The 19842-nt window shown below is 37.3% G+C and overlaps 1 protein-coding gene across 1 annotated transcript in view; it reads right to left on the bottom strand.

The window, feature by feature from the left end:
• The window catches only part of UNC13C (unc-13 homolog C), a 645800-nt gene that overhangs the window by 575738 nt on the left and 50220 nt on the right, over window positions 1-19842 (bottom strand). The gene's annotated exons all lie outside the window — the stretch shown is intronic.

Genomic DNA, 19842 nt, shown 5'->3' with positions numbered 1-19842 from the left:
AATGTATGTTATTATTAATTTCTATTTGACCTCTAAATTGTGAAATGCCTCGAAAAGTTTATTTATAGAACAAAAATACTTGAGGATGGATTTGCACAAATGTGTAAAAAGCAGATACTTATACGCCAAAGTTCATAGCAGCATTACTTGAATAGCAAAAGGCGGAAACAACTCAAATATCTATCGTGAATGGATAAACAAATGTGGTACAGTACATACAATGGAATATTATTTAGCCTTAAAAATGAATGAAATTCTGATAAATGCTACAACAGGATAAACCTTGAAAACCTATGCTTAGTGACATAAGCCAGACACAAAAGATCAATTATGATACCACTTATATGAGGTACTAGCATAGACAAGATCATATAGAAAGGAGAACAGTGTTTACCAGAGACGGGTGGGGAGAAGGAAGGGTAGGGGTTGGCTATTGATTAACGGGTACATAGCTTCTGCTCGGGATGAACAAATTCTGAAAATGAATGGTAATGATGGTTGCTCAACATTCTGAATGTTAATGCCACTGAATTGTACCCATAAACATGGTTAAAATGGTAAATTTTGTTATGCATATTTTATCATAATTTAAAAAATATATCTAAAATGGGTAAGAAGGCTTCTCCTCATTCCTTTCCTGACTTGAGATGGTCAGGCAATAGGCCCTGAAGTCTGAATTTGTGAAAATCTTCTTAAATGATAAACCTTTTTGACTAGTCTTAATCATCTGTCTCCAAATTATTACCACATAACTTTTTAAAAAATAAATACCGCTTAGAAAATCTTATGTGAACCCATTTTTGGAAATTGTACATTATAGAGTGTGTTTATGTGTATATATGGAATTACATATAAATATGTTACATGTGTATAAAGGGATAAAGGGATTGTGTCTCTTACCCCTATCTGAATTACTATGTCTATTTTTTTTAATAGTAATCTTTTCTTTTTAACATGTTTCTTTTCTTTTCTGGAATGTTGGAATATTCTGCCCTTGACCCAGATACTGGGTACAAGAGTGTACTCAGTTTATGAAATCTGATTGAGCAGTGTACTTCTAAGTTGTACTGTTTATATATTTTCTATATTGTTATATTTCAATGAAAAGCTTAAAAATTTAAAAATGGTTAGAAGAGTTTTGTTATATATATTTTACCACAATAAAAAAGTAAAAAATAAAGTGTCTATGTTCTAGAACAACAACAAAAAAGGCTAATAGCCAATATAAAAATATTTTTAAAGTTTGAAGGAAAAAACCCACTAGAAAAATGAACAAAACTATATACACTGGTGGTTTGGAATAAGACAAATATAAAAATAATCTTTATACATATGAAAAGATTATTGATTTCATTCACAATAAAATAAATGCAAATTAAAATTATGTTGAAATATGTCAATTGAGTGGCAAAATATAGAAGTTTGACAATATACACTGTTGATGAGACTCTGGAAAAACAAGCATACTCATATATTACTAACGGCAATCCAGAATGACGTAATCCCTATGGAGAATAATTGCTAAACCTAACAAGCCTATTCATACACTGACCCAGAAATCCCTAGGTATTTACTCTGATGACACGCCTCATAGAAAAATACATCTACAGTGCTATTCATTGTTGTAGTAAGTTATTAGACACCAATTCACAAGATATTGGCAGGATTAAACTTTGTTACATCCACAGAAAGGGGTATTATGTAGCAATAAAGACAATGACAAAGATCTCCATAAAGTACTGAAGTAATCTCTAAGATAGATTGTTGGGTAAAAAAACAGCAAACTTGAGACAACTGAATATCAAAGTGAGAAATGATGGAAATGGATGAGAATATTGAATACCGAATGAATCTGGAATCTGTACTGATACTACAATAAATTTTAAAAAGAGAATTAAAGGAGATGATAAATCTTCTTTATAGAAGAATGCCAATTAATACATGTAAAAAGACTGATAGAATTAGAAAAACCATCATTTTGCAAACTTGATGGTAATTATCAATTCAAGCAAGAATTATCAATGGATGCTAAAGCTAGTTTGTAGAAGACTGATGAAAAATAGGATATTCTCAGAATCTCCAAGTATTTCCCCAGAGATTATTTATTTACTAAAATAACTTACTCTTTGTTCAGTAAACACCTCAGGTGTATGGTTAAGAAAGACAGATTACAGCCAGGCAGTCAGGTTGTATTAGCTACTCCTACTCTCCCCATTAGTATGACTCACCACAGAATCAGTTCATCTAGAGTGGTAGGAAAAATACTGCGACCTCCCGCTGGTCAGAGGCTCCACCACACATGGTAATAATTCCACCTCCAGTTAAGAACAGGTGTTCTGAAAAATTTATGGGCATCAATGCTTATATATAAAATTTATACTGAAGAGAGCAATTGTATTATTCAGGGGAAAAAAAAGATGGAAATTCACCAATAAATGTCTTTTAAGAAAAATGTGTAGGTTAAAAGTATTCTGAATTTTTAACAGGGTTGTTAAACAAATTCAATGGGGAACAGAAAAATCTTTTCAACAAATGTTGCTAGACAACTAGATATCCACATAAAAAAGAATGAAACTAAACCCCTGTTTTATACCATATGCAAAAATTAACTCAAAACAAATCTGAAAACTAAATAAAACTCTTAGAAGAAAACATATAAATAGCTCTTCATGACTTTGGATTTGGCGATGGTTAGATATGATACCAAAAACACAAGCAAAAAAAGAAAAAATTGATAATTTACACTCCATCAAAATTTAAAATTTTTGTGTTTCAAAGGACACCATCAAGAAAATGAAAAGATAACTCACAGATTGAGAGAAAATATTTTAAATCACATATGTCATAAGGGACTTGTAACTAGAATATATAAAAATATCATACAATTCAAGAATAAAAAGAAAAAATAACCAAACTAAAAACTGGGCAAAGAATTCGAATATATATTTTGCTCCAGAGAAGATATACAAATGGCCAATAAGCACACGGAAAAACACCCTTAGTAATTAGAGAAAGGCAAATTTAAACTAGCAGCTACATGAGATGATGGATATGTTAATCTGCATAATAACAATTTTACTATGTATATGTATCTGATAACATCATGTTGTAAACCTCAAATATACACAATAAAATTTATTTTTAAAAATATCACAATGAGATACCACCTCACCACGAACAGGATGAGTATAACAAAAAAGTCAGGTAATAACAAGTGTTGGTGAGAATGTGGAGAAAGTGGAACTCCCCCACACCCCCCACCCCACCTGCCACATTGCTGATGGGATTGTCAGGTTGTGCAGCCACTTTGGAAAACAGTTGGGAAATTCTTCAAAAAGTTAAACAAAGAGTTCCACTGAACCAAGTAACCCTACCTCTAGATCTACATCCAAGGAAACTTTAAATATATGTTATCATAAAAACCTGTACACAAATATTCATAGCCGCATTCATAATAGCCAAAAAGTGGAAATAGCTTTTTCCAATCAGCATATAGAGGGATGAATGGATAGACAAGTGTGGTATATCCATAATATGAAATACTGCTCAGGCACAAAAAGGAATGAAGTTACTGTTATGTGCTACAACATAGAGAAACCTTGAAAACATTATAATATGTAAAAGAAATCAGATGCAAAAGGCTACATCTTATATTATTCCATTTATATGAAAGGTTCAGAATAGGCAACTCCACAGGGACAGAAGATAGATTAGTGGTTGCCAGAGGCTGGGGGCAGGGGGAAAAGAGAGTGACGACAATAAACATGGGGTTTCTTTTTGGGGTGACAAAAGTTCCAAAATTAGATTATGGTGATGGTTGTACATCTCTAAATATGCTAAAAATTATTAAATTTTATTTACACTTTAAAAGGGTGGATTTTATATTACGTAAATTTATTTTGATAAAGTTGTAATAAGAAAAACTTATTCTGAAATTAAAGCCTAAGCTGTGAGTGATACAAGGCCCAAAGGGAAATGGTCTTTAATAATGCCACCTGTCAATAGAGCCATCTATCAAACCAGGACCCAAGAGTATGTAAATGAAGCCGTATGATCGCACAGAATAGATGAAAAGAGCAGGACACCCCACTGAGGGACAAAACATCATCCCAAAATAGGGTATCCCAAGTTCTGGATGTCTACACATTAACTAATACAAGATTGCATAGAAATTGTGGCAAGAGTAGAAACCTGCTTCCCTTGACAAGAACCAAATGAATCACCCCAAATGGCTGGATGTTTACAAACTCCTCTGCCATACATCTTTGCTCCTACCTAAGAGGGAAGCCAGAGGAAAAAAGCACAAACTTGCTTAGAGAAGACAGAATCCTACAGCCTCCATTTCTGTGGTTTCTACATCTGACCAGATCCAGAGTAAAAATAAACTGCTGCTAAAAGAGAACTGGGAAACTTTGACTGGGCTTCAAAATTCAAAGTCCATGTACATTTAATTAGCAAGGCATACATGAAGTGACACATGTTCCTGTATCTGCTGGCTTAATATCTCCAGAAATTGCAGTGTAAATGTTGCCCAAATTCTCTGTCTGTTGCATAGTGATCTCCTGATGAAATTGACATGTTGCTCAAGGCTGCCTCCTTTATTGCATAAATGCATTAAAATAAATTTCCATGTCCAGAATTATTTTAGCCACTTTGTGAAAAAAAAATATGGTTTTAAAAATGTATGATTTCAAAACCCATCCACATATAAGGTAAATTTACCATAAGCTTATTTTAGTAGAGTCCTGGGATGAAGCCATTATTGTTCTGAGGCAAGAACATGCTATAAGCCTTTCCTTATAGAGCAGCAGTCATGTTTCCAGGCTGAATAGGGAGCATCTAGTGGGCTTCTTAAGGACAAGGAGTGTGATAGACTCATTTTGTCGTACTTTCGTAACATTGATGCTCAATGTTATGCACAGTAGATTCTCAGTAAGTGGTTTCTTTTTCTTTCTTTCTTTCTTTTTTTTTTTTTTTTTTTTTTTGAGACAGAGTCTGGAGTGCAGTGGAGTGCACTCACCCAGGCTGGAGTGCAGTGGCACGATCTCGGCTCACTGCAAATTCCACCTCCCGGGTTCACGCCATTCTCCTACTTCAGCCTCCCGAGTAGCTGGTACCACAGGCACCCACCACCATGCCCGGCTAATTTCTTGCATTTTTAGTAGAGACAGGGTTTCACCCTGTTAGCCAGTATGGTCTCGATCTCCTGACCTTGTGATCCACCCGCCTCAGCCTCCCAAAGTGCTGGGATTACAGGCGTGACCCACCACACTCGGACTCAGTAAGTGGTTTCTAAGCCACTAAGTTAATGAATGACAAATAACCAGGTGACATGTGGTTACCATCTATCAGTTGTCATCCACTGGAATATAAGATTCTTCACTTCCCCTATTTTGTATTTGTATCTTTCCTCTTTCATAGGGATAACTTTTGTTCTTAGCAGTATCAGTATATTTACCCATTTGCCTAAACCTGCAGGTGTGTTCGGGTTGAAAAGTCACTATTGAAGTTATCCCTACAGATTCACATTTTCAATGATAAGCTCAAAATTCATCAGTGATAAATCCCTATGTATTTTCATTTCATGCTTTATGTCAAAAATAAGATTTTTCCGACAATTATTTGATCTAGGGCTCCAAAACCTGATTCTGAAGTATTGTGATATTTTATAGAGGTTGAGTATTCCTTATATTGGGAAAAGAAGTGTTTTCCACTTCTAATATTTTCCGATTTCAGAATATTTGCATTATATGCCAGTTAAGCATCCCATATTTAAAAATCGCAGCATCTTGTTGGTGCTCACAATGTTTCATATTTCAAATATTCGGATTAGGAATGCTCAACCTGGAATGCCAAGCCCCAGCACCATCATGCTAAGTTGAGATGTACTCGATCAGATTGTGAAAGATTACACAAATCTTATCAACTAATCCTCTTCACCACTGACAGCACTATACCCCCAACTTCAAAATGCAAATAAAGTAAAAACAAAGTACTATTTATTACTTTATCAATTTTAAAATGTCTCAATATGGTATTAGCTAACAGTTACATAGCATTTATTATGTACCAGATATCCATCTTTATCTATACTGAGTAATTTAATCTTCACAACAACCCCATGAGGTAATATTATTTTCATTATTCTCATTTGACAAATGAACAAAGTGAGGAAAAGATAAGCAACTTGGCCAATGTCACACAACTCATAAATCAGAGAGCTGGTATTAAATCCAAGACAATTATCTCCAAATCATGCTCTTAACTACTATGCTATGTAGCTTTGGGTTGGTGAAAAGAGTATGGTGTTCCAGGCATGTCTGTTCATTGCTGGTTAGAGGTATATGGGAACAACATTTCCAAAAGACAATTTCTTACATATCTCTCTGAGTCTTGACAGTCATTTTTAGTCTTTGATATTTTGACTTCTATGCATTTATTCTAAAGAAATAATATTTAAAATGAAACAGATTTATATACAGAGAAGTGTTATTTATAATCACAAAAAGAAAATAGAAAATATGCCAAGTGTTATGAGAGTGTTTAATTATAATTTGTAGAGACAATGAAATATTTGACTACCAATTAAAATGATATTTAAGGATTTTTATGATATGGGAAATATTTGTGACATAATGCTAAGCCAAATGCAGGATACAAAGTTTTATATATACTACCATCTTATATTTTAAAATATAGAAAGGTATTTATTTAACAAACAGTAAAGAGCTCCTCTACGTTATCCATTAATAAGCAAAACAGACAAAGTCTGCTGCTCTGGTGTAGCTAACTTTCCATGGAAGCACGTAAACAATTAGTATATTAAGTGGATAAATTATGCAGTGAATTCAAAGGCTAAGTGCAATTACAAAGAGAACAGAGCAGAGTGAGGGGAATTGGGAATGCTGGGTTGGTGCATGCAGGTTGCAAAATTAAACACAGATAAGTCTCACTGAGACAGTATGATCTGAGTAAAGACTGGGAGGAGGTAGAGGATTTAGCCAAGTGAATACCTGAGGCAAGAACATTTCAGGCTGAGAGAACAGCTACAGCAAAGGCTCAGTTGCAGACACTGTTAGTACCATACGCATATTCTGGGTGCTCACCTCTACACACCTGAAGACAGTTTACTGCAAACACCTGTGACTCACTTCCAGCAGGCCTTTATTTTCAGGCCAAAGAGCATCCTAAGCCAGTACTTGGGGCAAGCTGGAAGTTAATAGCCCTGGAAGCAAAACTCAACCAATGACAGCTAGGGAGTTGTTGAAAAATACCGCCAGCTTTCCCAGCCTGGGTAGGATAACACAGAGACATGTTCCACACTGTCCCCTAGAGAGTGTTTCTCAAACATTAATTAGGGTGTAAGAATCACCTGAAGCCCTTGTTAAAATTTTAACAAGATTTTGATTAAGTAGGTCTGGGGTGGGGCCTGAATCTCATTTTAACAAACTCCCAGGTGATAGCATCATGCTGATTCACAGACCACACCTTAAGTAGCAAGGTCAGGGTTCTTAAGTGGGATTGGACCCACCTGCCTACAGCCTAAGTCTATCTTGTGTCAGCTTCCTTTCTATACCTGACTCCTAGTCTCTCTCCCACAGTTTTAATTTGGCATCACCTTTGAAATAAACTAGTTGAATTTACCCTGTCTTAGAGTCTGTCTGCTTCTGGGGGAACCCTACCCATAGGAATGAGCCTGGTAAACTAGAAGAACACAGTGAATGCAGGTGACTAGAACAGAGTGATTGAAGGTTTCAGCAGTAAGAACAAGAAAGGAGCTTGGAGAGGTAATGAGGAAAGAGCATAAAGGCCACAGTAAGAGGTTTGGCTTGTTCTCTGAGTAAAATGGGGGTGGGGTGGGGAAGGCACATTGTAGAGTTTTGAAAAGAGGATGACATTATGACATACTGACATTAACAGCCTCACTCTGGCTACTGGTGGGGGTCAAGGGAAGAAGCAGGGAGGCCATTGCATCCAGTGCAGAGATGATGAAAGCAAAGGATGGGGGGCTGGAAAGGGAAGCAAATGAAGGTGGGGGAGTGACATGTAAGAAGTCATCAGATTCTAGACACCCAAGTGAAGCAGTCAAGGAAACAGTTACATCCTAATAGGCTAGAGTCTAGGAGGGAAGTTCATACTAGGAAATATAAGTGTGGTCATCTTCAGCATGCAAGTGGCATTCAAAGTTATGGGACCAAATGGGATCACCGAGAATGCCAGTGTAAGTAGGAAAATATACAACCATAAATAGGAAAAAAAAAGAGTCCAAGAACTGAGCCCTGGAACACTGCAGTCTTAGAAAACTGGAAGTGAATATGCTCAAAGTCAATGGTAGAAATATCTGTGTGGAGGGATTCTAGTTGGTTATTTTTCCTTACTTTCATTAGCTTGACTTTAGTGTCATCTGTGGAGCCAAAGACCCAAGGGATATGCAACACCAATGGCATGTCATTCTGTTTCATTGTCGCCCTGCCAGTTAGGAACAATATGAAAAGAATCTAGAATATTTTGACAACTCAAATCAGGCAAATAAAATTAAATGAAGTTTCAAAAGTATTACATAAGCATGTGAAACATCTGATGGAATGGAAAGAAAATGTGTTTTGAGCCAGATGAGAAAACATTAAAACATATTAAGAGAATCAAATAAGTGCAAAACCTAACAAAACAGTGAAGAAAATTACAAACAATCTCAATGAGACTGGACAGAAATGTTACATAACAATAATCTGAATGCAGGAGGGGGCAATGTCTTCTAAAAGGCATAAGGTCCCTGTTGCTATAGCAATTATAAAAAGCAGGTCGATTTGTAGGTAAGTGACATGTGGAGAATCAACTTCATCTAGACCCCATATATTCCATTAATTTGTAGCCTTTACTGGCCCAAGATAGTACAACCATTCTTTAAACAGAAAGGATTGGAATTTACCACAGAGAGGCTACATCAAGCCCACAATTATATTGTAACTGTGTTAAGTTCATGAAAATTATTTATGTAAAAATGGAAATAACCTATATGTATTAAAATGTCAGAAATACTTAAGATAATTTGATTTGTTAAACATAGGAGTCTTTGGATTCTAAATTGAAACATAATTGATTTTGAAATTGTGATCTTAGTTATTCAAAGAGAACTGTTAGGTTTCTTAAACAGTGTTGAGATGTTTAAAATAACTTGATATTGACTTCATAAGTTTAATTTATTTTAAAGAATTTCTTAATCACTTGGAAAGATTCTGTTTATCAGTCAAAGTTTTTATAAAGAAAACTAAATATTTTCAAGTATAACTGCAGTTTAAAAAGTGAAAAATTGTTTTGCTAACCTCATTTGTAAATGGGAGATAACATTAATTTAAAGCCTCCTTAATTTTAACAAGTGATTGCTAACGTCTCCTATATTTAAAATAGAATAAGATATACAAATGGGGCCAGTAGCAGTGGTTCATGCCTGTAATCCCAGCACTTTGAAAGGCAGAGGTGGGCGGATCACTTTGAGGCCAGGAATCCCAGACCAGCCCAGCCAACATGGTGAAACTCCATCTCTACTAAAAATACAAAAATTAGCCAGGCATTGTTGCACGTGCCAGTAATCCCAGTTACTGCAGCTACTCAGGAGGCTAAGGTATGAGAATTGCTTGAACCAGGGAAGCAGGAGGTTGCAGTAAGCCGAGGTCACACCACTGTACTCCAGCTTGTGCAACACAGACTCTGTCTCAGGGAAAAAAAAAAAAAAAAAAAAAAAAAAAAATATATATATATATATATGTATATGTATATACACACACACATATACATACAAGTATAACATAAAAGCATAAGAGAATCTATTTTTAAGGTAACTGTAATAAATTAAATATTAATTTTAAAATGATATATGTAAACAGAATGTACTTGCTCAGAAGCTGCCTCAAAGACAGCAAAAAACCTCCATTGCTTTTACACTTCTCACTTTTTGGTAAAAGAATACAGATTTCCATATATATGCTAAATTTTATATACTATACAAATATTAATAAAAATACATTAATAGTACACAAAGAAAACTGCCCAAATGAATGTACTCCATAACGGCACTTGCATAAATGGCAAACCTAACCATTTTGTCCCTAAGTGCAAAGTGAATGGTGTTAGATCACTTACAGAAGAATTTATGGGAGTATCTTATATAAATCAGACAACTATTCTAATAAGTGAACACCACATCCAAAAACAGACCAATCAAATCTCTAATGTTAGAAGTATCTCCTACCATATGTCAAATGTATATAGATACTAGCGTAATTTAAAATATATATATAAATTCATTTTGATGTATAAATGAATTCAAACTTGCTTTTTCCTCCAAAACAGTGAAACAATTATTGGCCTTGTAATCACTTACCAAATGACAAGCATTGTGCTAAGCCTTTTGGACAATTTTTTTTATTTTTGCATGATAAATCAGTGAGAAAAATACTCTTATTACCGCAATTTTACAGCTGTAGAAGGTAGGGAACAGATGGTTTAAACTATTTGCCCATGGCACATTGTGGAGATGCTCAGGGTGGAAAAAACTGTATCTTTCTGACTGTGAAGCACCTACTTTAAACCACATCACTGGAGTGCCTAAAAGGGCAACAACTGTAGAACAGGAAACCTGCAAAATTATGTAGATCCTAGAAAGGTAGCTAGCACTCAAAATAGTTGGAAGCAGTGGTGCTAAACTCAAGGCAGCTATTTCTCTTTCAAGAAGCATTTAAGGTTTAGGAACACCTTTAACTGGAAAGCACACAGAAATACTTAGGACAGGTCTCCCCTTAACGCTAGGTCTTCCAGTAGCCCAAATCATATAAAATAAATTACATTTAGTATCCATAGCAGGCTCATTTTCTTGGCATTCCTGCCCTTCATGCAGGCACAGTGGCCTGCTTCTGGTGACTTAAGAAAGAGCAGAAGGTCCATTCATTTAATGACTCTCCCTGCTTTCCCAGAATCCTCTCAATTGAATCACCGAAGGTTTTCCATGTTCATAAAGTCATAGAAATTCAGAGGCAAAAGAACTTTGGAAGTTATCTATTCTGTTTTGGTCTTTGAACACCTCAAATTTTGCTACAATTTAGCAAACTGCCCCAACTCCATCCATTACAGGAATGACAGATGAAGGTGGATGAGAAGAAAGGAGAGAAACAGATTTAACTGCATCTAGTGCTGCTAAGGAGAGGTAACACAGAAAGGAATGGCTGCGTTATCCTGGACAGGCTCAGGCCAAAGCAGAAAGTTACTTGGGCTCTATCCCTCCCCTCTTTTCATGTATGTGGAAATCAAAGCTGAGTGAATTTATATTACTGGCACATTGGAAGGAGTCCCCAAAAGAAGTTTCTGAAGAACTGAGACAGAACGACTTTTGAATGTGTTAAGTGAGAGATGCAGTCCCTAATGGCTTTAGGAAATGCATAACATTTCTGGGCCTCAGTTTCTTTCTCCGTAAATTGAAGGATTTGAACAACATCAGGATTTCTCCACCTGCGCCAGATCATTCTTTGTTGTGGGCTGCCCTGGGCACTACGGAATGATCAACAGCATCCTTGGCCTCTGCCCAGTAGTGTCAGTCGCACCTCAAGTTGAAAACCACTGAATTAGACCATTATAGAGACATCTTCAGCCTTGGCATATTAGGGTGCCAGGGAAACTTTGAAGCTTTTATCAATAACAACTTGTGGTTAATTTCTCACATCCTGGAATTCTAAGGTTCATTGAGAATGAATACAAGACTGAAGGCTGACAGAGACAATCAAGTGTCCTCAGAAAGGAAGGGGTCATTCTCTTTAGAGAAACCTCTCAACTTGGCTTGCAGTCACCTAGAATGACAATAATTCTTTATAACCTCAATTCCTAGATGGGAAGACTACAAAATCCCTGAAGTATTACTACCAGATCTGCTTTTCAAGACAGAAATGTATGACCATATCTTCATCTTCTCTATCTTTCTGGCATCCAGTGGCTGCACTTAAGAATCCAAATCATCCTCTCGGTGTTGCAACACCTCCCCACCTTGTGAAACTTTTCTGTAAGTGGCTCGGCTTTTTGGAATTTTGCCCCAGACTCTCTGCTTCCTAGCATTGGGTGCGCTCATCTATTCTCATTTGTGTTGCTGCTATCTTGGTTGATGGAAAACTTCCCATGCCTGTGCAAATTGGCTTCCACGTTTTTCTCTGAGTGATGGTGCTGGGACACAGGCATCTCTCTGTAAATCGGGTCAGAAATCCAGTCACCTCCACAGTGACAAAGGTGCACGCATCTAAGAATGGGCTCTAGGTTTAAAGTGAGTAGAAGAAGGCCAGTGAAATGTAGAGGGAGCTTCCCATACAGAAGGATCTCTCAGTTGGAGAAAATGAGTTCCTATGAAGTTTGTCATCTGACTAACAGTGTTTACTGGGTGCTTCCAAATTCTCATCACCATCACTGGAGCATTTTGGTTTTTCTTATACAAATCATGCATGCCTATGATGTTTAGAAAGAACAAAAAAATAAAAACATAGGAAGATATAAAGGGAAATAGATACAGTGTGTATATGTAATCATGTAACATGCTATTCTGCACTTTGGATTTTTGTTTGACTTAATATATCGCAAGCATCTAGATATGCCTCATTTTTTATAATGAAAGTGGACTAATACATTTTCTGGGTACATTATACATTTTTTAACAAGGCCCCTTTAGGCATGTGTAGGTTGTATACTGTTTTTCATAAGACAATGCTGCAAAGAATATCCCTATAAATGTATATCTGAAGAGTCATTCATAAAAAAAACAATGGAAGAAGGGTATGTTAATTTAAAACTTTGCTAAATATTGCCAAATCATCCTTGGAAGTGGATGTACTAGTTTATATCTTCTGGGAGGCATTTTGAAGTGGTCATTGGGAAGAAGAGTTTCAGACTCCTAGGCCACAGCAAACTGTAGGTTAAAAGGATTAGATAAACTGGGTTATTTCTACGTCGGTTCTCTTACTTCAGAGTAGTCTCCCAGGTTTAAAATCTTTTGTGATAGATACAGTGAAACAAACTGAACTGAACTGCAACCACTGAGGAGGTTCTGAAGTCAGCTTCTAAGGAGTAAAGATCATGTAGTCAAAATTATCTTTCAAAACATCTTAAACAGCTCACAAAGTACATTGTGTATAGTTTTGTATCAACAAATCTGTACAGTAGTATGTATGCAAGATGATAAAATGTACAGCAATGTACCATGCAAATCAAGCAAATACACTAAGAATTTCACATCATTGTATTCTTAAACATTAATCATTTTCGGTTCAAGGAGATAGTGACTTTTTAAGGAAACTCAAAAATTTAGAATTATTGAGAGAAACAATTATATTTCCCATCTTGTATTAACCTAGGTGCCTGAAGAAAACAGAGTTAATACCACTAATTCAAATAGGTTTCTTTAACAAAAGCACAAATTACAGAGGTGTAAGATAAGGTAAGGGAACAAAAAGAGATGGTAAGGCCCCAGAGAGAGACAGACTTTGTACACAAGAAAATGATTGTCATGCCTAACACCTAAGACAAAAGGAGGAAATTGTGTGCTTGGTGCCCAACACAAGCTGCTTCAGTGGCTTACAGCAGTAAGTGGTAGACACACACTTACAGCTAGAGCTGAGGCACCAAAACAGGGAGTGAGCAAAGACACTCTGACCTTTCCCTTCTGCTATTTGACCTGCAAACTTGACCACAAGCCTGCTGGCAAAGAAGGCTGGGTGACCCAATACACAGGGGTCAGCCTCCTGGGACAGACAGCAAGCCAGGGAAGTCCATTCTGGAACAAAAGCTCGCAGAATGGATTGGCCAGAGAAATCACTAGCACTATTTAAATTATTATCCGTATCTCCTTTTCTCTTTGTCTTTGCCAGCAAAGTTGGACTAAATTCAATGACCCTGTGATGAAACACCACTGTATATAGCAGAGGCTTATATTAGAGAGCTCATTGCTTTTGCATAATTCTTCTAGCCCACAGAAATGAAAAGTGAAAGGACATACAGATCTCCTATGCTCAAGAAGTTCACTGTGAGAACCTTCATTTGGCTTGTGCTTGGATCATTTTCCTGAGGGGTGCTAGATCCCTCTCTCACCATATCATGTGCTGTCCTAACATTTAAAAATTACCCAGGTACATAATATCTCTGGGTTTTGGCTTTTCTCATCTGCAAAACAAGAGGACTGAATTAGATAGAGGATTCTCTAACGTGGCCAGTCTCCAAAACTTTATGGGATTTTATTCACAATACCTATTCCCAGGTCCTTCTTGGGGCCCACTGAATCAGAATCCTTGGGTGTGTGGTTCACGGAATGTGTGTATATAAAATTTCACCCAGATGATGCTGGCATGCATCCAGGCTTGAGAACAGCTGCTCTCAATGATCTTCAAGACAGATTCCAGTTCAAAAATCCCAGGACAATAAGATAAGTCAATAAGATAAGTTAGGAAAATAATCCAAAGAATTTTTTCTTGTCATTTAATTAAAAAATTAGGAACTAAGGTATATCCAAAGTAACAGTGTTTCTCTAACCTCTTCCAAAATGTGTGAACATTTTATGTTTTGCATTTTCAGCTTTTTATTAGAATACTGGTAAATAGAAGTACATTGCGTATTTTTTATTTGTATCTTTTTTTTATAAACTAAGGGGTGGGTTCTGAGGCAATAAATCTCATTATTAATTACATCTATGCCATTATTAAAGGAACATCTTAAATTTTTTTTATTTCCATAGGTTTTTAGGGAACACGTGGTATTTGGTTACATGAGTAAGTTCTTTAGTGGTGATTTTTGAGATTTTGGTGCCCCCATCACCCAAGCAGCATACACTGAACTCAATTTGTAGTCTTTTATCTCTCACCACCTTCCCACCCTTTCACCCTGAGTCCCCAAAGTCAATTGTATCATTCTTATGCCTTTCCTTCCTCATAGATTAGCTCCCACTTATGAGTGAGAACATATGATGTTTGGTTTTCCATTCCTGAGTTACTTCACTTAGAATAATAGTCTCCAATCCCATCCGGATTGCTGCAAATCCCATTAGTTCATTTAAAGGAAAATCTATTTTAATATCAGCATACTGTTATTACTTCTATGGGGGACCACATGAGGAGAACCAGTTTCTAGGAAATCCTCCAGCGCAATAACTTGTATTTTCTCGGACAAAATATTTAACCTTTAGGCTCTTATTATTATTTCAGCTCTTAAGTGACAGGATTGGCCTAAATGATTTAGAAGGTCCCTTCCAGCCTAGAAAACCTGGAGTTCTAAGAAATGTCACTATATATATATATATATATATATATATATATATATATATATATATATATATATATCTTCCTTTGTTGTCTACTGTTGCATCTTAAAAGCGAGAGTTTTTCAAAAATTGGATACCTTGTGCTAAATAGATTATAACAAAATAAACAACTCCATACTAGTTACCTGAATTTCAAACCTGAGCAACCACTCATCAACGCAATGAAGGCACCCGGGAAGGTGGGAAAAGTTTATTTGATGACTGGGCTGCTAGGCCTGTCCAAGCATCTCTCATGTTTATCCGGCCTTGTAATCAAAGGAGTGTTTTCCTATCAACCTGATTTGATGTACCTTGACATGAAAATCACTTCCTTCCACACAAATTGCTATTCTTTCTAAATCATTCATACCAAAAATGAACAATGCCAGAGAAAGCAAAGCTACCAATTGAATCAAATTACTGTAATAAATGAGTACATTTGCAACTGAGTAATACCTCTCAGGACAAAGCAGTCATCTGACCCTGAACTGCAAAGTACATATATTTCCTCATTCTATAATCATCCTCAGTCTTTAAGACATGTAGACTCATGCCTTTGCCATAAGACAAGAAAATCCTTCTAATTAATACTTCCAGTAGCTATTTACATTGTGGTAAGAAAAGTGATTTACCTAAGCAGCAGACCATAAAGATCAAGCCCTGTGGAAAAATTAAATGTTGTAACAAGCAAAATGTATGATAAAGTTCATGAATGATATGCCATAATTTATTTTGCATAATTTGTTTTGATAATAACATGACCATGTTAAGCAGATAACATACTTGACTATAATTATGCTTAATTTTATGCAGCCATATCAAAGCTTTATTGTATTAATATTTGATCCTTATTTCTATAGTATCTATAAAAGGCATCAATGAAAGCCATTTGCTCAGTTACCTGTACAGGTAAGTCATTATGCATGCACACACATGCACACAGGCAAACACATACACTTGTGCATCTTCCTACATATTTGGTACAACTAATGCTCTGGTTCTACGTCCCTCTATCAGTAATAACTTCCTGTCAAAATGTAGAAACTTCAAATTGTCCAAAGATGATCCCTTCAAGCCTAGCCTGATGTGTGTTCAGTTGCTAAAATAATGTTACTTCACCCTTTGGGAAGCCGAGGCGGGCAGATCACAAGGTCAGGAGATTGAGACCATCCTGGCTAACACAGTGAAACCCCGTCTCTACTAACAATACAAAAAATTAGCCAGGCGCGGTGGCGGCTGCCTGTAGTCCCAGGTACTCAGGAGGCTGAGGCAGGAGAATGGCGTGAACCCGGGAGGCGGAACTTGCAGTGAGCTGAGATCGTGCCACTGCACTCCAGCCTGGGCTATCCAAAAACGGCACCCTTCTGAATTTCCAATGCCTAAATATCTTTATCAGCAGGAGTGCTTCCATTTGATAATAGAAAAGACATAAAATGCAAACATCTCCAGGAGATGCAGCTTATCAACTGAAAATCAGTTACAATAAATATCACTCATTCTACAAAGCAATGAAAGGAAGGTCAGGGGATGATGAAGCAAAGACCAATGAGCTACTAGATACTTGATAATTGGGAGACACAGCATCACAGGCCTAAGAGACTGGGGAGTGTGACTGGAAAAAGAGGTGTACTATGGTTTGAATGTTTTCATCCTCTCAAATTCATGCTGAAACTTAATTCCAAATGCAACAGTATTAGAAGGTAGTAATAAAATCATGAGGGCTCTGCCCTCACAAATAGGATTTTGGGCTCTTATAAAAGGGCTTAATAAAGATAGTTCATCCCTTTTTGCACTTCCTCCTTCTGCCACCTGAGGACACAGTGTTTTATTCTTTCTGGAAGATGCAGCATTCAAGGCACCGTCTTAGAAGCAGAGAGCAGCCCTCACTGGAAAACTGAACCGGGACTTAAACTTCCCAACCTCTGGAACTGTGAGAAAATAAATTTCTATTCTTTATAAATTACCCTGTCTCAGATATTTTGTTATAGCAATACAAACAAAGATGGGGGTAAGAAGAGGATGATGGAAGCCACATTTACTTCTACATAATTTTGCTGTGATAGTTTTCAACATTTATACAAAAGTTTTTGCTTACTTACTACTACCACTAACAATAATTTCTACCCGATTGACCTTACTGTCTGAGATTATCTCTAAGTTCTCTCACACCTGGACTGCAATTAGTCAGACCTTTTTCACAGTTACCTTTATATTTTTCACAGGAGTTTGTATAACAACTAACAGCAGGGGCAGGTATTTGAATACTGGCTCTGCTTAAGGGGCGTTAACTAAGTAAGTAACATTCAGCTTAATGGTCTAGGGATCTGTCACGTCAGGAGCAAAATGAGGATATTAATAGTCATGACCTCGGGTCTGAATTTGGGTCTTGCCAAAAGTAGAGCCTGGGACACGGACATGGGGGTGGGTAGTTTGGAAGGTGGTCCCTGGAAGCAGGAAGGGGGGCAGGGAGAATGAGGTAGAGGCGATGAAAAAGCCTATATAAGGATGAATGACTGAACCTGCTGCCGCTGCTGCAGCAGCAGACAATAGGGACTTGACTCAGCTAAGACCTCCAGACTTGGGTTCAGTGTGCTGCCCTGAATTGCCCTCCCAAAGGGTGGAAAGCTGCAGCATTTATCCTGGATCTGCTGTCCTTTACTGGTTGAGGGTTGCTGAGTGGAATCCCTCAATATCAGAGAAGACTGAGGCAGAGATCTGAAAAGATGAAGGTGTTCACTAGAGTGAAAGATGAAGCTGAGCATGACCATATGCTCTGGTCCACCAGAGCTGCAGCTGAAATCAGAGCAAGGCTGAGTAGGGCCGCATAGGGTCCCAGGAACCTCTGCCGCACCTTCTGAAGCTGTGTGAAGGCTTAAGTGGGAAAATGCATGCAAAGTGCTCACCTCTGTCAGTTTGGCTGCATAAGTGCCATTTTATGGCATTGTCTTACTTTCTTGCTTATTACTAATACTAATGAATAGGTAATAATTTGTATTTTAATTGTAATGTCATTAATTATCCAGTTATTTATTTTTCTGTGTCTTCTCTTCTACTTATAACCATGATGTCACAGTATACATTCAGTAGGTGCTAATAAATATTTTCAAAAAACAATTGAATGATAATATGAGTATCAGCTACAATGCCTCTCACAACAGTCAGCTCAAGAAATAATTGTGAATTCACTTGAACCGGATCATAATAGTATCAAGGAAGGAAACCATGTGTTTGTATCATGTGCCTTCTCCCTGCAGCCCTAATCTTGAGTTCATCACACTACTAGCACTCAATAAATGTTGATTGACTTATTTGGTTCCCTATGTTGAAATTGCCCCAAGGCAACACAGTTAAAAAGCCAGAGAGTACAGGCAGAGGCACATTTTTTGTGTTTCATGAAAACATCAATAACTGAAGCTATTAATGCTAAGTCCAGTTTCACCAAGCTGTCTGTGCCCAGAGTCTTTCAAGAATTCAAACCCAAAAATAATCACAATCAATTCCCAAAAGCATTCTGGATGTTCATGTCCTTTGTAGGGACATGGATGAAATTGGAAACCATCATTCTCAGTAAACTATCGCAAGAACAAAAAACCAAACACCGCATATTCTCACTCATAGGTGGGAATTGAACAATGAGATCACATGGACACAGGAAGGGGAACATCACACTCTGGGGACTGTTGTGGGTTGTGGGGAGGGGGGAGGGATAGCATTGGGAGATATACCTAATGCTAGATGACGAGTTAGTGGGTGCAGCGCACCAGCATGGCACATGTATACATATGTAACTAACCTGCACAATGTGCACATGTACCCTAAAACTTAAAGTATAAAAAAAAAAAAAAGAAATGTTTAGGAAGGTAATTGTAGCATTTGGCTTCTGATTAATATTTCTCATAAATAGTTTAAAATCAAAAGAAGTCTATGCGTTTTAGGTAGGTTGCCTCCCTACTGATTACTTACTGGTTTGGCTGAAAATTCATCTTTTATGTATTTATTTTATCACCACATTTTAAGTGAGGAAATGGAGCACAGTGAGGTTAAACAACTTGCCCAAGCTCCTAAGACCTGCAGGCTGCGGGCGCCTGTAGTCCCAGCTACTCGGGAGGCTGAGGCAGGAGAAGAGTGTGAACCCGGCGGGAGGTGGAGCTTGCGGTGAGCCAAGATTGGGCCACTGCACTCCAGCCTGGATGACAACAGAGCGAGACTCCGTCTCAAAAAAAAAAAAAAAAAAAAAAGGACTTGTAGGCTGACTCTGGAGGCCAGGGTCTTAACCACTGTGCTTGGCTGAGTCATGGTTGACCACTGGCGGGCACTGGGAAAAATGCCAAGGGTACCAGGCATACCACTTGCCTCACAGGAGATGAGGGAGGCAGCAGGAAAACAGCAATTTTCAGCGCTATGGGCTCGCTGCCATTTTGCCCTTACTCTAAAAGTTATATAAAGACATTCTTAGTTTTGCCAATTTATATGTATCGCTGGATGCTGAGACGTGATGGGTTAGTGGCAGAGCAGGGATGGGGAAA

The sequence above is a fragment of the Pan paniscus genome, chromosome 16 (genome assembly GCF_029289425.2).
Source record: "Pan paniscus chromosome 16, NHGRI_mPanPan1-v2.0_pri, whole genome shotgun sequence".
Taxonomy (NCBI): domain Eukaryota; kingdom Metazoa; phylum Chordata; class Mammalia; order Primates; family Hominidae; genus Pan; species Pan paniscus.
Note: the sequence above shows the minus strand (reverse complement) of the source record. Positions and strands in the feature narration are given on the sequence as shown.